We start from the raw sequence: 13448 nt of genomic DNA, 5'->3' as shown, positions 1-13448 counted from the left end.
AAGGGTGTTACCCAGAAACCGGTCTCTGGATGCTTGGTTCAGGGAATACCTGGCTTGCCTGTTCGGGCTGGACTGTTCCCATGAGACACAGGTTCAAGACTGATTTGCATATAGCTGGGTCTGAACTGAGGTGGCGAAGTGAGCTAAAGAATGATGATGGATTCAACCCATATCTGTGACTCGGGGTGAGTATCTGAAAAGTTTCAGCACTCTGTCCATCATCTCCTTGTGTTTGCTTTGTTCGCCCTAAGTTGGCAGGGTATGCCCAGACGTGGGTCCTTTGCTCACTTTGCCACAGGATTCAAGCTAGCTTGGCTGATGAACGTTGTTACACAGAAACCAATCCCAGGATGCTTGTTTCCGGTTCAGGGAAGACCTGGCATGGCAGTTCGGGTTGGACTGTTCCCATGAGGCACAGGGTCAAGACTGATTTGCATATAGCTGGGTCTGAACTGAGGTGGCGAAGTGAGCTAAAGAATGATGATGGATTCAACCCACATCTGTGACCGTGGATGAGTGTCTGAAAAGTTTCAGCGCTCCGTCCATCATCTCATTGTGTTTGCTTCGTTCGCCCTAAGTTGGCAGTGTATGCCCAGACGTGGGTCCTTTGCTCACTTTGCTACAGGATTCAATCTAGCTTGGCTGATGAAGGGTGTTACCCAGAAACCAGTCCGTGGATGCTTGTTTCCGGTTCAGGGAAGACCTGGCATGGCAGTTCGGGTTGGACTGTTCCCATGAGGCACAGGGTCAAGACTGATTTGCATATAGCTTGGTCTGAACTGAGTTGGCGAAGTGAGCTAAAGAAGGATGATGGATTCAACCCAGATTTGTGACTGTGGGTGAGTGTCTGAAAAGTTTAAGTGCTCCATCCATCATCTCCTTGTGTTTGCTTTGTTCACCCTAAGTTGGAAGGGGATGGCCAGATGTGGGCCCCTTGCACACTTTGTCACTGGATTCAAGCTAGCCAGGCTGATGAAGGGTGTTGCCCAAAAACTGGTCCCAGGATGCTTGTTTCCGGTTCAGGGAAGACTTGGCTTGGCTGTTCGGGCTGGACTGTTCCCATGAGACACAGAGTCAAGACTGATTTGCATATAGCTGGGTCTGAACTGAGGTGGCGAAGTGAGCTAAAGAATGATGATGGATTCAACCCACATCTGTGACTCGGGGTGAGTGTCTGAAATGTTTCAGTGCTCTTTCCATCTTCTCCTTGTGTTTGCTTTGTTCACCCTAAGTTGGCAGGGTATGCCCAGACGTGGGTCCTTTGCTCACTTTGCCACAGTATTCAAGCTAGCTTGGCTGATGGAGGGTGTTACCCAGAAACCAGTCCCAGGCTGCTTGTTTCCGGTTCAGGGAAGACCTGGCTTGGCAGTTCGGGCTGGACTGTTTCCATGAGGCACAGGGTCAAGACCGATTTGCATATTGCTGGGTCTGAACTGAGCTGGCGAAGTCACCTAAAGAATGATGATGGATTCAACCCACATCTGTGACTAGGGTGAGTGTCTGAAAAGTTTTAGCGGTCCGTCCATCATCTCCTTGTGTTTTCTTTGTTCGCCCTAAGTTGGCAGGGTATGCCCAGACGTGGGTCCCTTGCTCACTTTGCCACTGGATTCAAGCTAGCCTGGCTGATGAAGGGTGTTACCCAGAAACCAGTCCCAGGATGCTCATTTCCAGTTCAGGGAAGACCTGGCTTGGTAGTTTGGGCTGGACTGTTCCCATGAGGCACAGGGTGAAGACTGATTTGTATATAGCTGGCTCTGAACTGAGGTTGCGAAGTGATCTAAAGAATGATGATGGATTCTATCAAGATATGTTACTGGGGGTGAGTGTCTGAAAAGTTTCAGCGCTCCGTCCATCATCTCCTTGTGTTTGCTTTGTTCGCCCTAAGTTGGCAGGGTATGCCAAGACGTGGGTCCCTTGCTCACTTTGCCACTGGATTCAAGCTAGCCTGGCGGATGAAGGGTGTTACCCAGAAACCAGATCCAGGATGATTGTTTCCGGTTCAGGGAAGATCTGGCTTAGCAGTTCGGGCTGGACTGTTTCCATGAGGCACAAGGTCAAGACTGATTTGCATATAGCTGGGTCTGAACTGAGGTGGCGAATTGAGCTAAAGAATGATGAAGGATAAAGCCCAGATCTATGACTGAGGGTGAGTATTTGAAAAGTTTCAGCACTCTGTCCATCATCTCCTTGTTATTGCTTTGTTTGCCCTAAGTTGGCAGGGTATGCCCAGACGTGGGTCCCTTGCTCACTTTGCCACTGGATTTAGGCTAGCCTGGCTGATGAAGGGTGTTACCCAGAAACTGGTCCCAGGATGCTTGTTTCCGGTTCAGGGAAGACTTGGCTTGGCTGTTCGGGCTGGACTGTTCCCATGAGACACAGGGTCAAGACTGATTTGTATATAGCTGGGTCTGAATTGCGGTGGCAAAATGAGCTAAAGAATGATGATGGATTCAACGCACATCTGTGACTGGGGGTGAGTGTCTGAAAAGTTTCAGCGTTCCGTCCATCATCTCCTTGTGTTTGCTTCGTTCGCCCTAAGTTGGCAGGGTATGTTCAGACGTGGGTCCTTTGCTCACTTTGACACAGGATTCAAGCTAGCTTGGCTGATGAAGGGTGCTACCCAGAAACCAGTCTGTGAATGCTTGTTTACGGTTCATGGAAGACCTGGCTTGGCAGTTCGAGCTGGACTGTTCCAATGAGGCACAGGGTCAAGACTGATTTGCATATAGCTGGGTCCGAACTGAGGTGGCGAACTGAGCTAAAGAATGATTATGGATTCAACCCAGATCTGTGACTGTGGGTGAGTGTCTGAAAAGTTTCAGTGCTCCGTCCATCATCTCCTTGTGTTTGCTTTGTTCACCCTAAGTTGGCAGGGTATGCCCAGACGTGGGCCCCTTGCGCACTTTGCCACTGGATTCAAGCTAGCCAGGCTGATGAAGGGTGTTGCCCAAAAACTGGTCCCGGGATGCTTGTTTCCGGTTCAGGGAAGACCTGGCTTGGCTGTTCGGGCTGGACTGTTCCCATGAGACACAGGGTCAAGACTGATTTGTATATTGGTGGGTCTGAATTGCGGTGGCGAAATGAGCTAAAGAATGATGATGGATTCAACCCACATCTGTGACTGGGGGTGAGTGTCTGAAAAGTTTCAGCGCTCCGTCCATCATCTCCTTGTGTTTGTTTTGTTCGCCCTAAATTAGCAGGGTATGCTGGGACGTGGGTCCCTTACTCACTTTACCACTGGATTCAAGCTAGCCAGACTGATGAAGGGTGTTACCCAGAAACCGGTCCCAGGATGCTTGTTTCCGGTTCAGGGAAGACCTGGCTTGGCTGTTCAGGCTGGACTGTTCCCATGAAACACAGAGTCAAGACTGATTTGCATATAGCTGGGTCTGAACTGAGGTGGCAAAGTGAGCTAAAGAATGATGATGGATTCAACCCACATCTGTGACTCGGGGTGAGTGTCTGAAATGTTTCAGCGCTTTTTCCATCTTCTCCTTGTGTTTGCTTTGTTCGCCCTAAGTTGGCAGGGTATGCCCCGACGTGGGTCCTTTGCTCACTTTGCCACAGTATTCAAGCTAGCTTGGCTGATGAAGGGTGTTACCCAGAAACCAGTCCCAGGATGCTTGTTTCCGGTTCAGGGAAGACCTGGCTTGGTAGTTCGGGCTGGACTGTTCCCATGATGCACTGGGTCAAGTCTGATTTGCATATCGCTGGGTCTGAACTGAGGTGGCGAAGTGAGCTGAAGAATGATGATGGATTCATCCCAGATTGGTGACTGGGGGTGAGTGTCTGAAAAGTTTCAGTGCTCTGTCCATCATCTCCTTGTGTTTGCTTTGCTCGCCCTAAATTAGCAGGGTATGCCGAGACGTGGGTCCCTTGCTCACTTTGCCACTGGATTCAAGCTAGCCTGGCGGATGAAGGGGGTTACCCAAAAACCAGTCCCAGGATGCTTGTTTCCGGTTCAGGGAAGACCTGGCTTCGCAGTTCGGGCTGGACTGTTCCCATGAGGCACAGTGTCAAGACTGATTTGCATATAGCTGGGTCTGAACTCAGGTGGCAAAGTGAGCTAAAGAATGATGATGGATTCAATCCAGATCTGTGACTGGGGGTGAGTGTCTGAAAATTTTCAGCGCTCCGTCCATGATCTCCTTGTGTTTGCTTTGTTCGCCCTAAGTTGGCAGGGTATGCCGAGATGTGGGTCATTTGCTCACTTTGCCACAGGATTCAAGCTAGCCTGGCTGATGAAGGGTGTTACCCAGAAACCAGTCACAGGATGCTGGTTTCTGGTTCAGGGAAGACCTGGCTTGGCAGTTCGGTCAGGAGTGTTCCCATGAAGCACTGGGTCAAGACTGATTTCCATATAGCTGGGTCTGAACTGAGGTGGCAAATTGAGCTAAAGAATGATGATGGATTCAACCCAGATCTGTGACTGGGGGTGAGTCTCTGAAAACTTTCAGCGCTCCGGCCATCATCTCCTTGTGTTTGCTTTGTTCGCCCTAAGTTGGCAGGGTATGCCCAGACGTGGGTCCCTTGCACACTTTGCCACTGGATTCAAGCTAGCCTGGCTGATGAAGGGTGTTATCCAGAAACCAGTCCCAGGATGCTGATTTCCGTTTCAGGGAAAACCTGGCTTGCCAGTTTGGGCTGGAATGTTCCCATGAGGCACAGGGTCAAGACTGATTTGCATATTACTGGGTCTGAACTGAGGTGGTGAAGTGAGCTAAAGAATGATGATAGATTCAACCCAGATTGGTGACTGGGGGTGAGTGTCTGAAAAGTTTCAGCGCTCCGTCCATCATCTCCTTGTGTTCGCGTTGTTCGCCCTAAATTAGCAGGGTATGCCGAGACATGGGTGCCTTACCCACTTTGCCACTGGATTCAAGCTAGCCTGGCAGATGAAGGGTGTTACCCAGAAACCGGTTTAAGGATGCTTGTTTCCGGTTCAGGGAAGACCTGGCTTGGGTGTTCGGGCTGTACTGTTCCCATGAGGCACAGGGTCAAGACTGATTTGCATATAGCTGGGTCCGAACTGAGGTGGCGAAGTGAGCTAAGGAATGATGATGGATTCAACCAAGATCTGTGACTGGGGGTGAGTGTCTCAGAAGTTTCAGCGCTCCGTCCATCATCTCCTTGTGTTTGCTTTGTTTGCCCTAAGTTGGCAGGGTATGCCAGACATGAGTCCCTTGCTCACTTTGCCAATGGATTCAAGCTAGCCTGGCGGATGAAGGGTGGCACCCAGAAACCGTTCCCAGGATGTTTGTTTCCGGTTCAGGGAAGACCTGGCTTGGCTGTTCGGGCTGGACTGTTCCCATGAGACACAGGGTCAATACTGATTTGCATATAGCTGAGTCTTTACTGAGGTGGCGAAGTGAGCTAAAGAATGATGATAGATTCAACCCACATCTGTGATTGGGGGTGAGTGTCTGAAAAGTTTCATTGCTCCGTCCATCATCTCCTTGTGTTTGCTTCGTTCGCCCTAAGTTGGCAGGGTATGCCAAGATGTGGGTCCTTTGCTCACTTTGCCACAGGATTCAAGCTAGCTTGGCTGATGAAGGGTGTTACCCAAAACCAGTCCCAGGATGCTTGTTTCCGGTTCAGGGAAGACCTGGCTTGCCTGTTCGGGCTGGACTGTTCCCATGAGGCACAGGGTCAAGACTGATTTGCATATAGCTGGGTCTGAACTGAGGTGGCAAAGTGAGCTAATGAATGATGATGGATTCAACCCAGATCTGTGACTGTGGGTGAGTGTCTTTCAGTGCTCCGTCCATCATCTTCTTGTGTTTGCTTTGTTCGCCCTAAATTAGCAGGGTATGCCGAGACGTGGGTCCCTTACCCACTTTGCCACTGGATTCAAGCTAGCCTGGCAGATAAAGGGTGTTACCCAGAAACCATTCCCAGGATGCTTGTTTCCGGTTCATGGAACACCTGACTTGGCTGTTCGGGCTGGACTGTTCCCATGAGACACAGGGTCAAGACTGATTTGCATATAGCTGGGTCTGAACTGAGGTGGCGAAGTGAGCTAATGAATGATTGTGAGAAGGTGGCCTGATATATGCTCTCCACTAGTTCTAGTGGGCACCTTCTATCAGTCCAAACAACCCCTTATGGTGAATGGTTAAAGACAACCTTATATGAAAGCAATCCTAGTGGTAGCTATGGAGAGCAGCATTCAGGCTAAGTCTTGAAGGAATGTAAAGCAGCTTGTTTTACCAGTCTATAATCTCTTGAATGATCAAATGAAAAGACAACCACACCAGGTATATATTTAAAATATATGAATTTAGGTTAACACACACCCCTCTAGTCTCTTTATGAGACTGGAGTTCGAAGTTCTTTAGTTACAAGTGATCAAGCATCAGTAAAAGCACAAATACACGTTTGGGCCCTAGGGGCATACCAAACCATGTATCAAAAAATTGGTATAAGAACCACGATTGGAATAGGCACTAGGCCTATTGCCTCTAGAATCACTGGGACCCCAAGGAACCACCCAAGGTAGTGACACAGGGGACCCACGGGAGCTGTATGCAGTGTGAAAACACATCTTCTATGGGCAATGTCGCGGTTGGAAATTTAAAGATTAGGGACACTTCTAATCGAGTGTTGACCAAACCCTTTTGGACGTAAGAAGTTCTAGGACTAGCACCCACGAGAGCCCCGGTTTACTCGAGTTACCTCACCCAGGGAATCCGGGTGCATAGGTGTCTTTTGGTGTCGGGTCACGTCGTCGATTTCAATGGAAGCCTGCAAAGAACTGCTGCTGCCGTGAAGAGGAGAAGTGTCTGCAGAGATCCAAGCCTGGATCTAGGATGTAAGGAACCTGAAAGCAGAGGGGACAGAGTCTGGGTCACTAGCCAGTGACCTAGGGCAGGATGAACCAATGCCCACAGATGTCAGGTGCTTCAGGTAAGTTCATGGGTATATTGACTCTTCAGCCACGAGATCCGGGAGGTGTTGACGGAGTCCACGAGCCGGATTAGAGCTGTCCTATGAAGTCTGTCGAGTGCTGCGGTGTCGGCGACCAGAAAGGACCCAACAAGCCTTGGCAACGGCAAGTCACTGGAAATCAGAGAAAGGACTGCGGTACAGACCAGCAAGGTCTGAGGGACTCCCCCAGCAAGGGTAAGTCAGGGCACGTCTGGAGCAACCAGGTAAGCCCAATCAGAAAAGGAGTTGCCTTCGTGGGGACCTGCTAGCCAATGGGCTAGTGATCGCGAAGGAGCCTCGAGCATCGCACTTGAAGATGGCCCTCGGGTCACTCGTGGAGTGCAGGCCAACAATCTTCAGTGCAGGAGGTGTTCAAGGCTGGGGCTACTCGGAGCCCAAAGTACAACTTCGAGGAGGACCAGAAAGATAGTGTTGCTGCAAAAGTTCACGGTGTCCAGGGGTCATGGTTCCACATCACCCACGATAGCCACGGGCCTCAGCTTTGCTGTGGTCTCAGGGTAGCCTCGGAGAAGTCTGGAAATCCACCCCTGGGGATGCAGAAACTTCAGAGTCCAGCGGGAGCTTCATAATTGCAGACCGGTCAGTTGCTTCTTTGGTGCTTGCCAAGAAGGGGAGTCACTCCTTGACGCCAAGGGAGATTTCTTCAGTCTTCAAGTCAGTATAGAACGTCGAAGGTCCAGGTTGTATGCTGCAGAGTTTAGTCCAGGGTAATCTAAAGTCCTAGGGACTGGATTCCTATACTTATACTAAGTTTAGGGGATGGACTAACTCTAAGGCCCCACCTATGGGTGGGCCAGGAAAGAGGGGTGGTTACACCCATTTCCTTTGTCCAGTTTTGCGCCAGAGCAGGGGCAGGTAGCCCCTGCAACCGGTTTGAACTGGAGTATGCACAGGGACACCAAGTGTGCCCCCAGTGCAGGACTTCAAAGAACCAGAGAGTGCTCCCTGCCAGCCCCAATGCACATCAGCCTGTCTGGGGAGGTGGGGACACCTCCCTTCGACAGGAAACCTATTGTCCAGGCCTCCCCTGCCGGAGTTTTGGACAGCAGCAGGAGGCCAGACCCGTGACTGTGGCAGAGGCATCCATTTTGTGATGCCAGGGCTCAGGAAAGTCCTACCGGGTTTAGTCAGTGTGAACATGTCTCTCCCTCTAGAAGGGTGGAATGCTACCCCCGCCGCCAAGACTGGTGGGGGTTAGTATTCCAAAGCGTTTGACTCCAAACACGACATGTTTTGATGCAGCCATCCCAAAGTTAGCATTTACCGCAAGGTTATAATGCACTTAAGAGTATATGATATGGCTGTATCACAGAACAGCCATAAGGAAGTATTTCTGAAAGCTGCAGAGGGGCTCAGCACATGCTTGGGCACCCTCTCACATAAAACCAAGCACTCTGCCTTCAGGATTGTCAATACCTGCCATAGGAGTGGCTTATAGGTTTATATGTGTCTGTATAGGGTGGTGATATAGGTAGCCTATACCACAGTAAGGGGTGCAAGCACACCCTTACCCAGGCTGCAGTAGCAGACCTGTGGTGTCATTTTGGAGTGCTTCCCAGGAGTGGCATAATATATACTGCAGCCCCTGGTAGGCCTCTGAGGTACCTATGCCCTAGGTACATAGTATACCATATACTAGGGGCTTATAAGGCACTCCAGATTCCAATTAGATATGTACCTAATGTACATGGAAACCATTTTAGAGAGGAAGCAGCTAGGCTGGGGTCCTGATTAGCAGGGCCACAGCCAGACTAAGGTCGAAAAACTGTGAAACACCAGCAAAAAGTGGGGGTACTCATGTGAAGCAGATCCTACTCTCTTACACAATCCCCCAAACCGCAGGAGCATTAAACTAACCTTGACCAGTTGAGTCTTCATGTTCTAAGTGGAAATACCTAGAGAGTCCATCTGTATTGGCATGGTTACTCCCAGGTCTATGTTCCACTATAAAGTCCATCCCCTGCAGGGAAATGGACCACCTAAGCAGTTTGGGGTTTTCACCCTTCATGAGTTTTAGCCATAAGAGGGGCTTATGGTCTGTCTCAGCAAAGAAGTGAGTACCAAACAAGTATGGCCTCAACTTCATCAGAGCCTAAACCACAGCAAAGGCCTCCCTCTCAATGGCTTAACAACGTTTCTCTCTAGGGGTCAGCCTTCTGCTTATGAAAGCTACTGGCTGATCCTGACCTTCTTCATTCAATTGTGAGAGTACAGCCCCAACCCCCAATTCAGATGCATCAGTTTGAACAATTAATTTTTTGGAGCAGTCAGGACTCTGCAGAATGGGAGCAGTACACATGGCCTGCTTCAGGTCGTCAAATGCCTTTTGTCAGCAAGCTGTCCACTGAACCTTTTTGGGCATTTTCTTAGAAGTTTAGTCATTCAAGGGTGTATCTATTGATCCATACCCTTTGACAAATCTACTATAGTACCCAGTCAGGCCTAAGAAGGCTCTCACCTGAGTCTTGGTAGTTGGAGCAGTGCATTCCATTATGGTCTGGATCTTGCTCTGCAAGGGTTGAACCTGGCCTCCACCTACAAGGTGGCCCAGGTACACAACCTGACTGTGCCCTATCTGGCACTTAGTAGCCTTGATAGTTAGGCCTGCTTTTTGCAGGGCCTCCAAAACATTCCTAAGGTGGACCAGGTGATCCTCCCAGGTGGAGCTAAAGACAGCAATATCATCTAGATATGCTGCACTAAAGGCTTCCAGGCCTGTGAGAACTGTATTCACCAACCTTTGGAAAGTGGCAGGTGCATTCTTCAAACCAAAGGGCATTACCACAAATTGATAGTGCCTACTAGGGGTAGAAAATGCTGTTTTTGGCTTTGCATCATCAGCTAGTCTGATCTGCCAGTAGCCAACTGTCAAGTCAAATGTGCTAAGGTACTTGGCTGAGGCCAAAGTATCTATAAGCTCATCTGCCCTTGGTATTGGATGGGCATCAGTCCTAGTGACGGCATTGAGACCCCTGTAGTCCACACAAAACCTCATCTCTCTTTTTCCACCACTGGTGTGAGGTTTTGGCACAAGGACCACTGGACTAGCCCAAGGGCTATCTGAGGGCTCAATCACACCCAAATCCAACATTTTCTGGGCTTCTGTCCTGATACAGTCCCTAACATGGTCAAGTTGCCTATAAATCTTATTTTTAATAGTCAGACTGTCCCCAGTGTCCACTTCATGAGTGCACCAGGTAGTCTGACTTGGAGTCAGTGAGAACATGTGTCTGAACTGAATGAGAACCTGTCTGAAATCAGTTTGCTGCTGGGCAGTGAGGCTGCCTGCCAAGGCTACACCATCAACTGACCCATCATCAGGGTTCTGTGAGAGGAGGTCAGGGAGTGGGTCACTCTCTTCCACCTGTCCCTCATCAGTTGCCATGAGCAAGCCCATGTCAGCCCTGTCCACATATGGCTTCAGCCTGTTGACATGGAGAACCCTATGGGGACTCCTGGGAGTACCTAGGTCTACTAAGTAAGTAACCTCTCCCTTCTGTTCAACAATAGTGTGGGGTCCACTCAACTTGTCCTGGAGAGCTGCAGGGGTCACAGGCTCCAACACCCACACATTCTGTCCTGGCTGGTAAACAGTCAGTACAGCCTTTACGTCATGCCAAGCTTTTTGTAGTTCCTGGCTAGCCTCAAGGTTTTTGTTAGCCTTTTTCATGTACTCAGCCATCCTGGAGTGGAGACCAAGTACATAGTCCACTATGTCTTGCTTTGGGGGCTTGAGAGGTAACTCCCATCCTTCCTTCACCAAACACAATAGACCCCTGACAGGGTGACCAAACAGAAGTTCAAATGGGCTGAAGCCAACCCCCTTCTGAGGCACCTCCCTGTATGCAAATAAAAGGGAGGGCAAGAGCAGGTCCCATTTTCGCCTAAGCTTCTCTGGGAGTCCTTTGATCATCTCAACTAAACCATTGCATTGTGGGTGATAGGGTGTGGTGAATTTGTAATTCACTCCACACTCCTTCCACATAGCAGTTAAGTAACTTGACATAAAGTTTGCATCTCTGTCAGATACTACCTCCTTAGGAAAGCCTACTCTTGAGAACACACTCAAGAGAGCTCTTGCCACTACAGGTGCTGTAGTGGTCCTTAGGGGAATTGCTTCTGGATACCTGGTGGCATGATCCACTACCAGCAGTATAAATCTGTGCACAGATTGCTGTTTGAGGAACCATGGGACCAACTATGTCAATCCCAACCCTCTCAAAGGGAACCCCCACCACAGGTAGTGGTATCAGGGTGGCCTTTGTAGTGCCACCTGCTTTGCCACTGGCTTGGCAGGTTACACAGGAGCGACAAAACTCCTTTGTGTCTTCAGACATGTGGGGCCAGTGAAAGTGAGGAACAATTATGTTCCAAGTCTTGTTCTGGGCCAGGTGTCCTGCTAGGGGAATATCATGGGCTAGTGTCAATAGGAAACCCCTAAACTTCAGAGGTATAACCAACCTCCTGGATGCACCAGGCTTGGGGTCTCTACTCTCTGAGTATAGGAGTCCATCATCCCAATAAACTTTATGGGTGTCACTAGCATTCCCAGCAGCCTCATCAGCAGCTTGCTGTCTGAGGGTTTCAAGAGAGGGGCAAGTTTTCTGCTCCTGGCTCAGATCAGACCTGGAAGGACCCCCTCTCCCCAAGAACTCAACCTGGTCAGGTTCAAGCTCCTCTGGGACAGTTCCTTCTTCAGGCACAAGATCATCTCCCTGAGGAGACTGATCAGCATTCTGAGTCAGGTGGGAAGGCTTTGCCTTAACCCTACTGCTCCTCCTCTTGTGAGGCACCTGGTCCATTATTCCAGAATCCAGGGCCTGTCCAGCTTTTGACATTTTAGCTTGTGACCTAGTCACAGCAAAGACATGTGCAGGGATCCCTAACATTTCTGCATGTGTTCTGAGCTCCACTTCAGCCCAAGCTGAAGTTTCCAGATCATTGCCAAGCAAGCACTGTACTGGTAGGTCCACACTTACCACAACCTTCTTAAGGCCAGTTACCCCTCCCCAGGAGAAGTTAACAACTGCCAGAGAATGGTCTGTTCTGACGTTGCTAGCTTTGGTCACTTGGTATATTTCACCAAGTATAATCTGCCCAGAATCCACAAGATCTTTTGTCACCATGGTGACACTTGCTTCTGTGTCCCTGAATGCCCATGCTTCTACTCCATTAATTAAAGGTTGCTGTCTGTATTTGCCCAGGTTACTGGGGCTCACAAACGGGGACATATCCATGCCCCCATCACTGACAAGCACAGCCTGAGTTGGTACTCTGACTAGGCCAAAGTCCATCTCACTACCCAGGATCAACCCTACTACACCCTTATACTGTGTATTCCCACCACCAATTGTAACTGCACTAGGGGGAGCAGGTGCCTTAGGGGCATTGGTGGGGGCTGGAGTATTTTCTTTGGCCTTGGTGCAGTCACTAGTCCAGTGAGTTTTCTGCTTACAGATTTTGCACCAGGGCTTCTTTTGGCCTTTCCCTTTGTTAGCCTGTGAATCCCCACCCAAAGAAGATTTTTGGGGCCCTTGTGAATACTTCTGGTCTTTACCCTTGTCCCCACCCTTATCAGAGTTTTTGGAATCTTGCTTCTTAGGGTCACCACCTTGGTTCTGTACTTTCTGCCTTACCCTGGTTCTGACCCATTTGTCTGCCTTCTTTCCCAATTCTTGGGGAGAGGTCAGATCAGAGTCTACCAGGTACTGGTGCAACAGCTGATTTTGACAGTTATTAAGAATCTGCTCCCTCATTATCAGATTGAACAATCCTATGAAGTCACACACTTCACTGCCCTATAACCAACCTTCCAGAGCCTTAGCAGCACAGTCAACAAAGTCAACCCAGTCCTGATTTTGTGCCTTTTGGGTGTCTCTGAACTTTAACCTGTATTGTTCAGTGGTTAGGCCAAACCCATCTATTAGAGCACTTTTCAAGATTTTGTAGTCATCAGCATCCTCTTCTCTTACAGTGAGGAGCTTATCTCTACCTTTGTCTGCAAAGGAGAGCCATAAGATTGCTGCCCACTGACCTCAAGGGACCTTCTGTACTTTACAGGCCCTCCCCAAGGCAGTTATCCATTTGTGGATGTCATCCCCACTCTGGTAGGGAGGGACAATCTTACTTAGGTTTCTATGGTCATAAGACCTCTCCCTATCTCTAGGGAAATTGCTCCAGGGCTTCCCTATCTAAGGCCATCTGCTGCTTTCTGAGGTTGAACTTGTCTTGCTCATACTTCAGCAGTTTCTCTCTCCTCTCCTGGGTTCCCCTCCCTCTGTGAGAAGAAACAGAGGTTCAAATAGAGGAGTTAGACTGGACCGATCCCCTTGACAGAGATCTATCCCTTCTAGCCCTGTTGTCAGGCCTACCAGGAGGAATAAAGGAACTGGCATTATTGTCATCCTCCTCATCCTCATCCTGGTGGTCTGTGTTCACCAGATTCTGGTCATTGTCACCCGTCTGGTCAGCATTAGAGTTAGGGTCAGGGGAGTTTCCAC

This window comes from Triturus cristatus, chromosome 1_1, assembly GCF_964204655.1.
Source record: "Triturus cristatus chromosome 1_1, aTriCri1.1, whole genome shotgun sequence".
Lineage (NCBI taxonomy): Eukaryota > Metazoa > Chordata > Amphibia > Caudata > Salamandridae > Triturus > Triturus cristatus.
Note: the sequence above shows the minus strand (reverse complement) of the source record.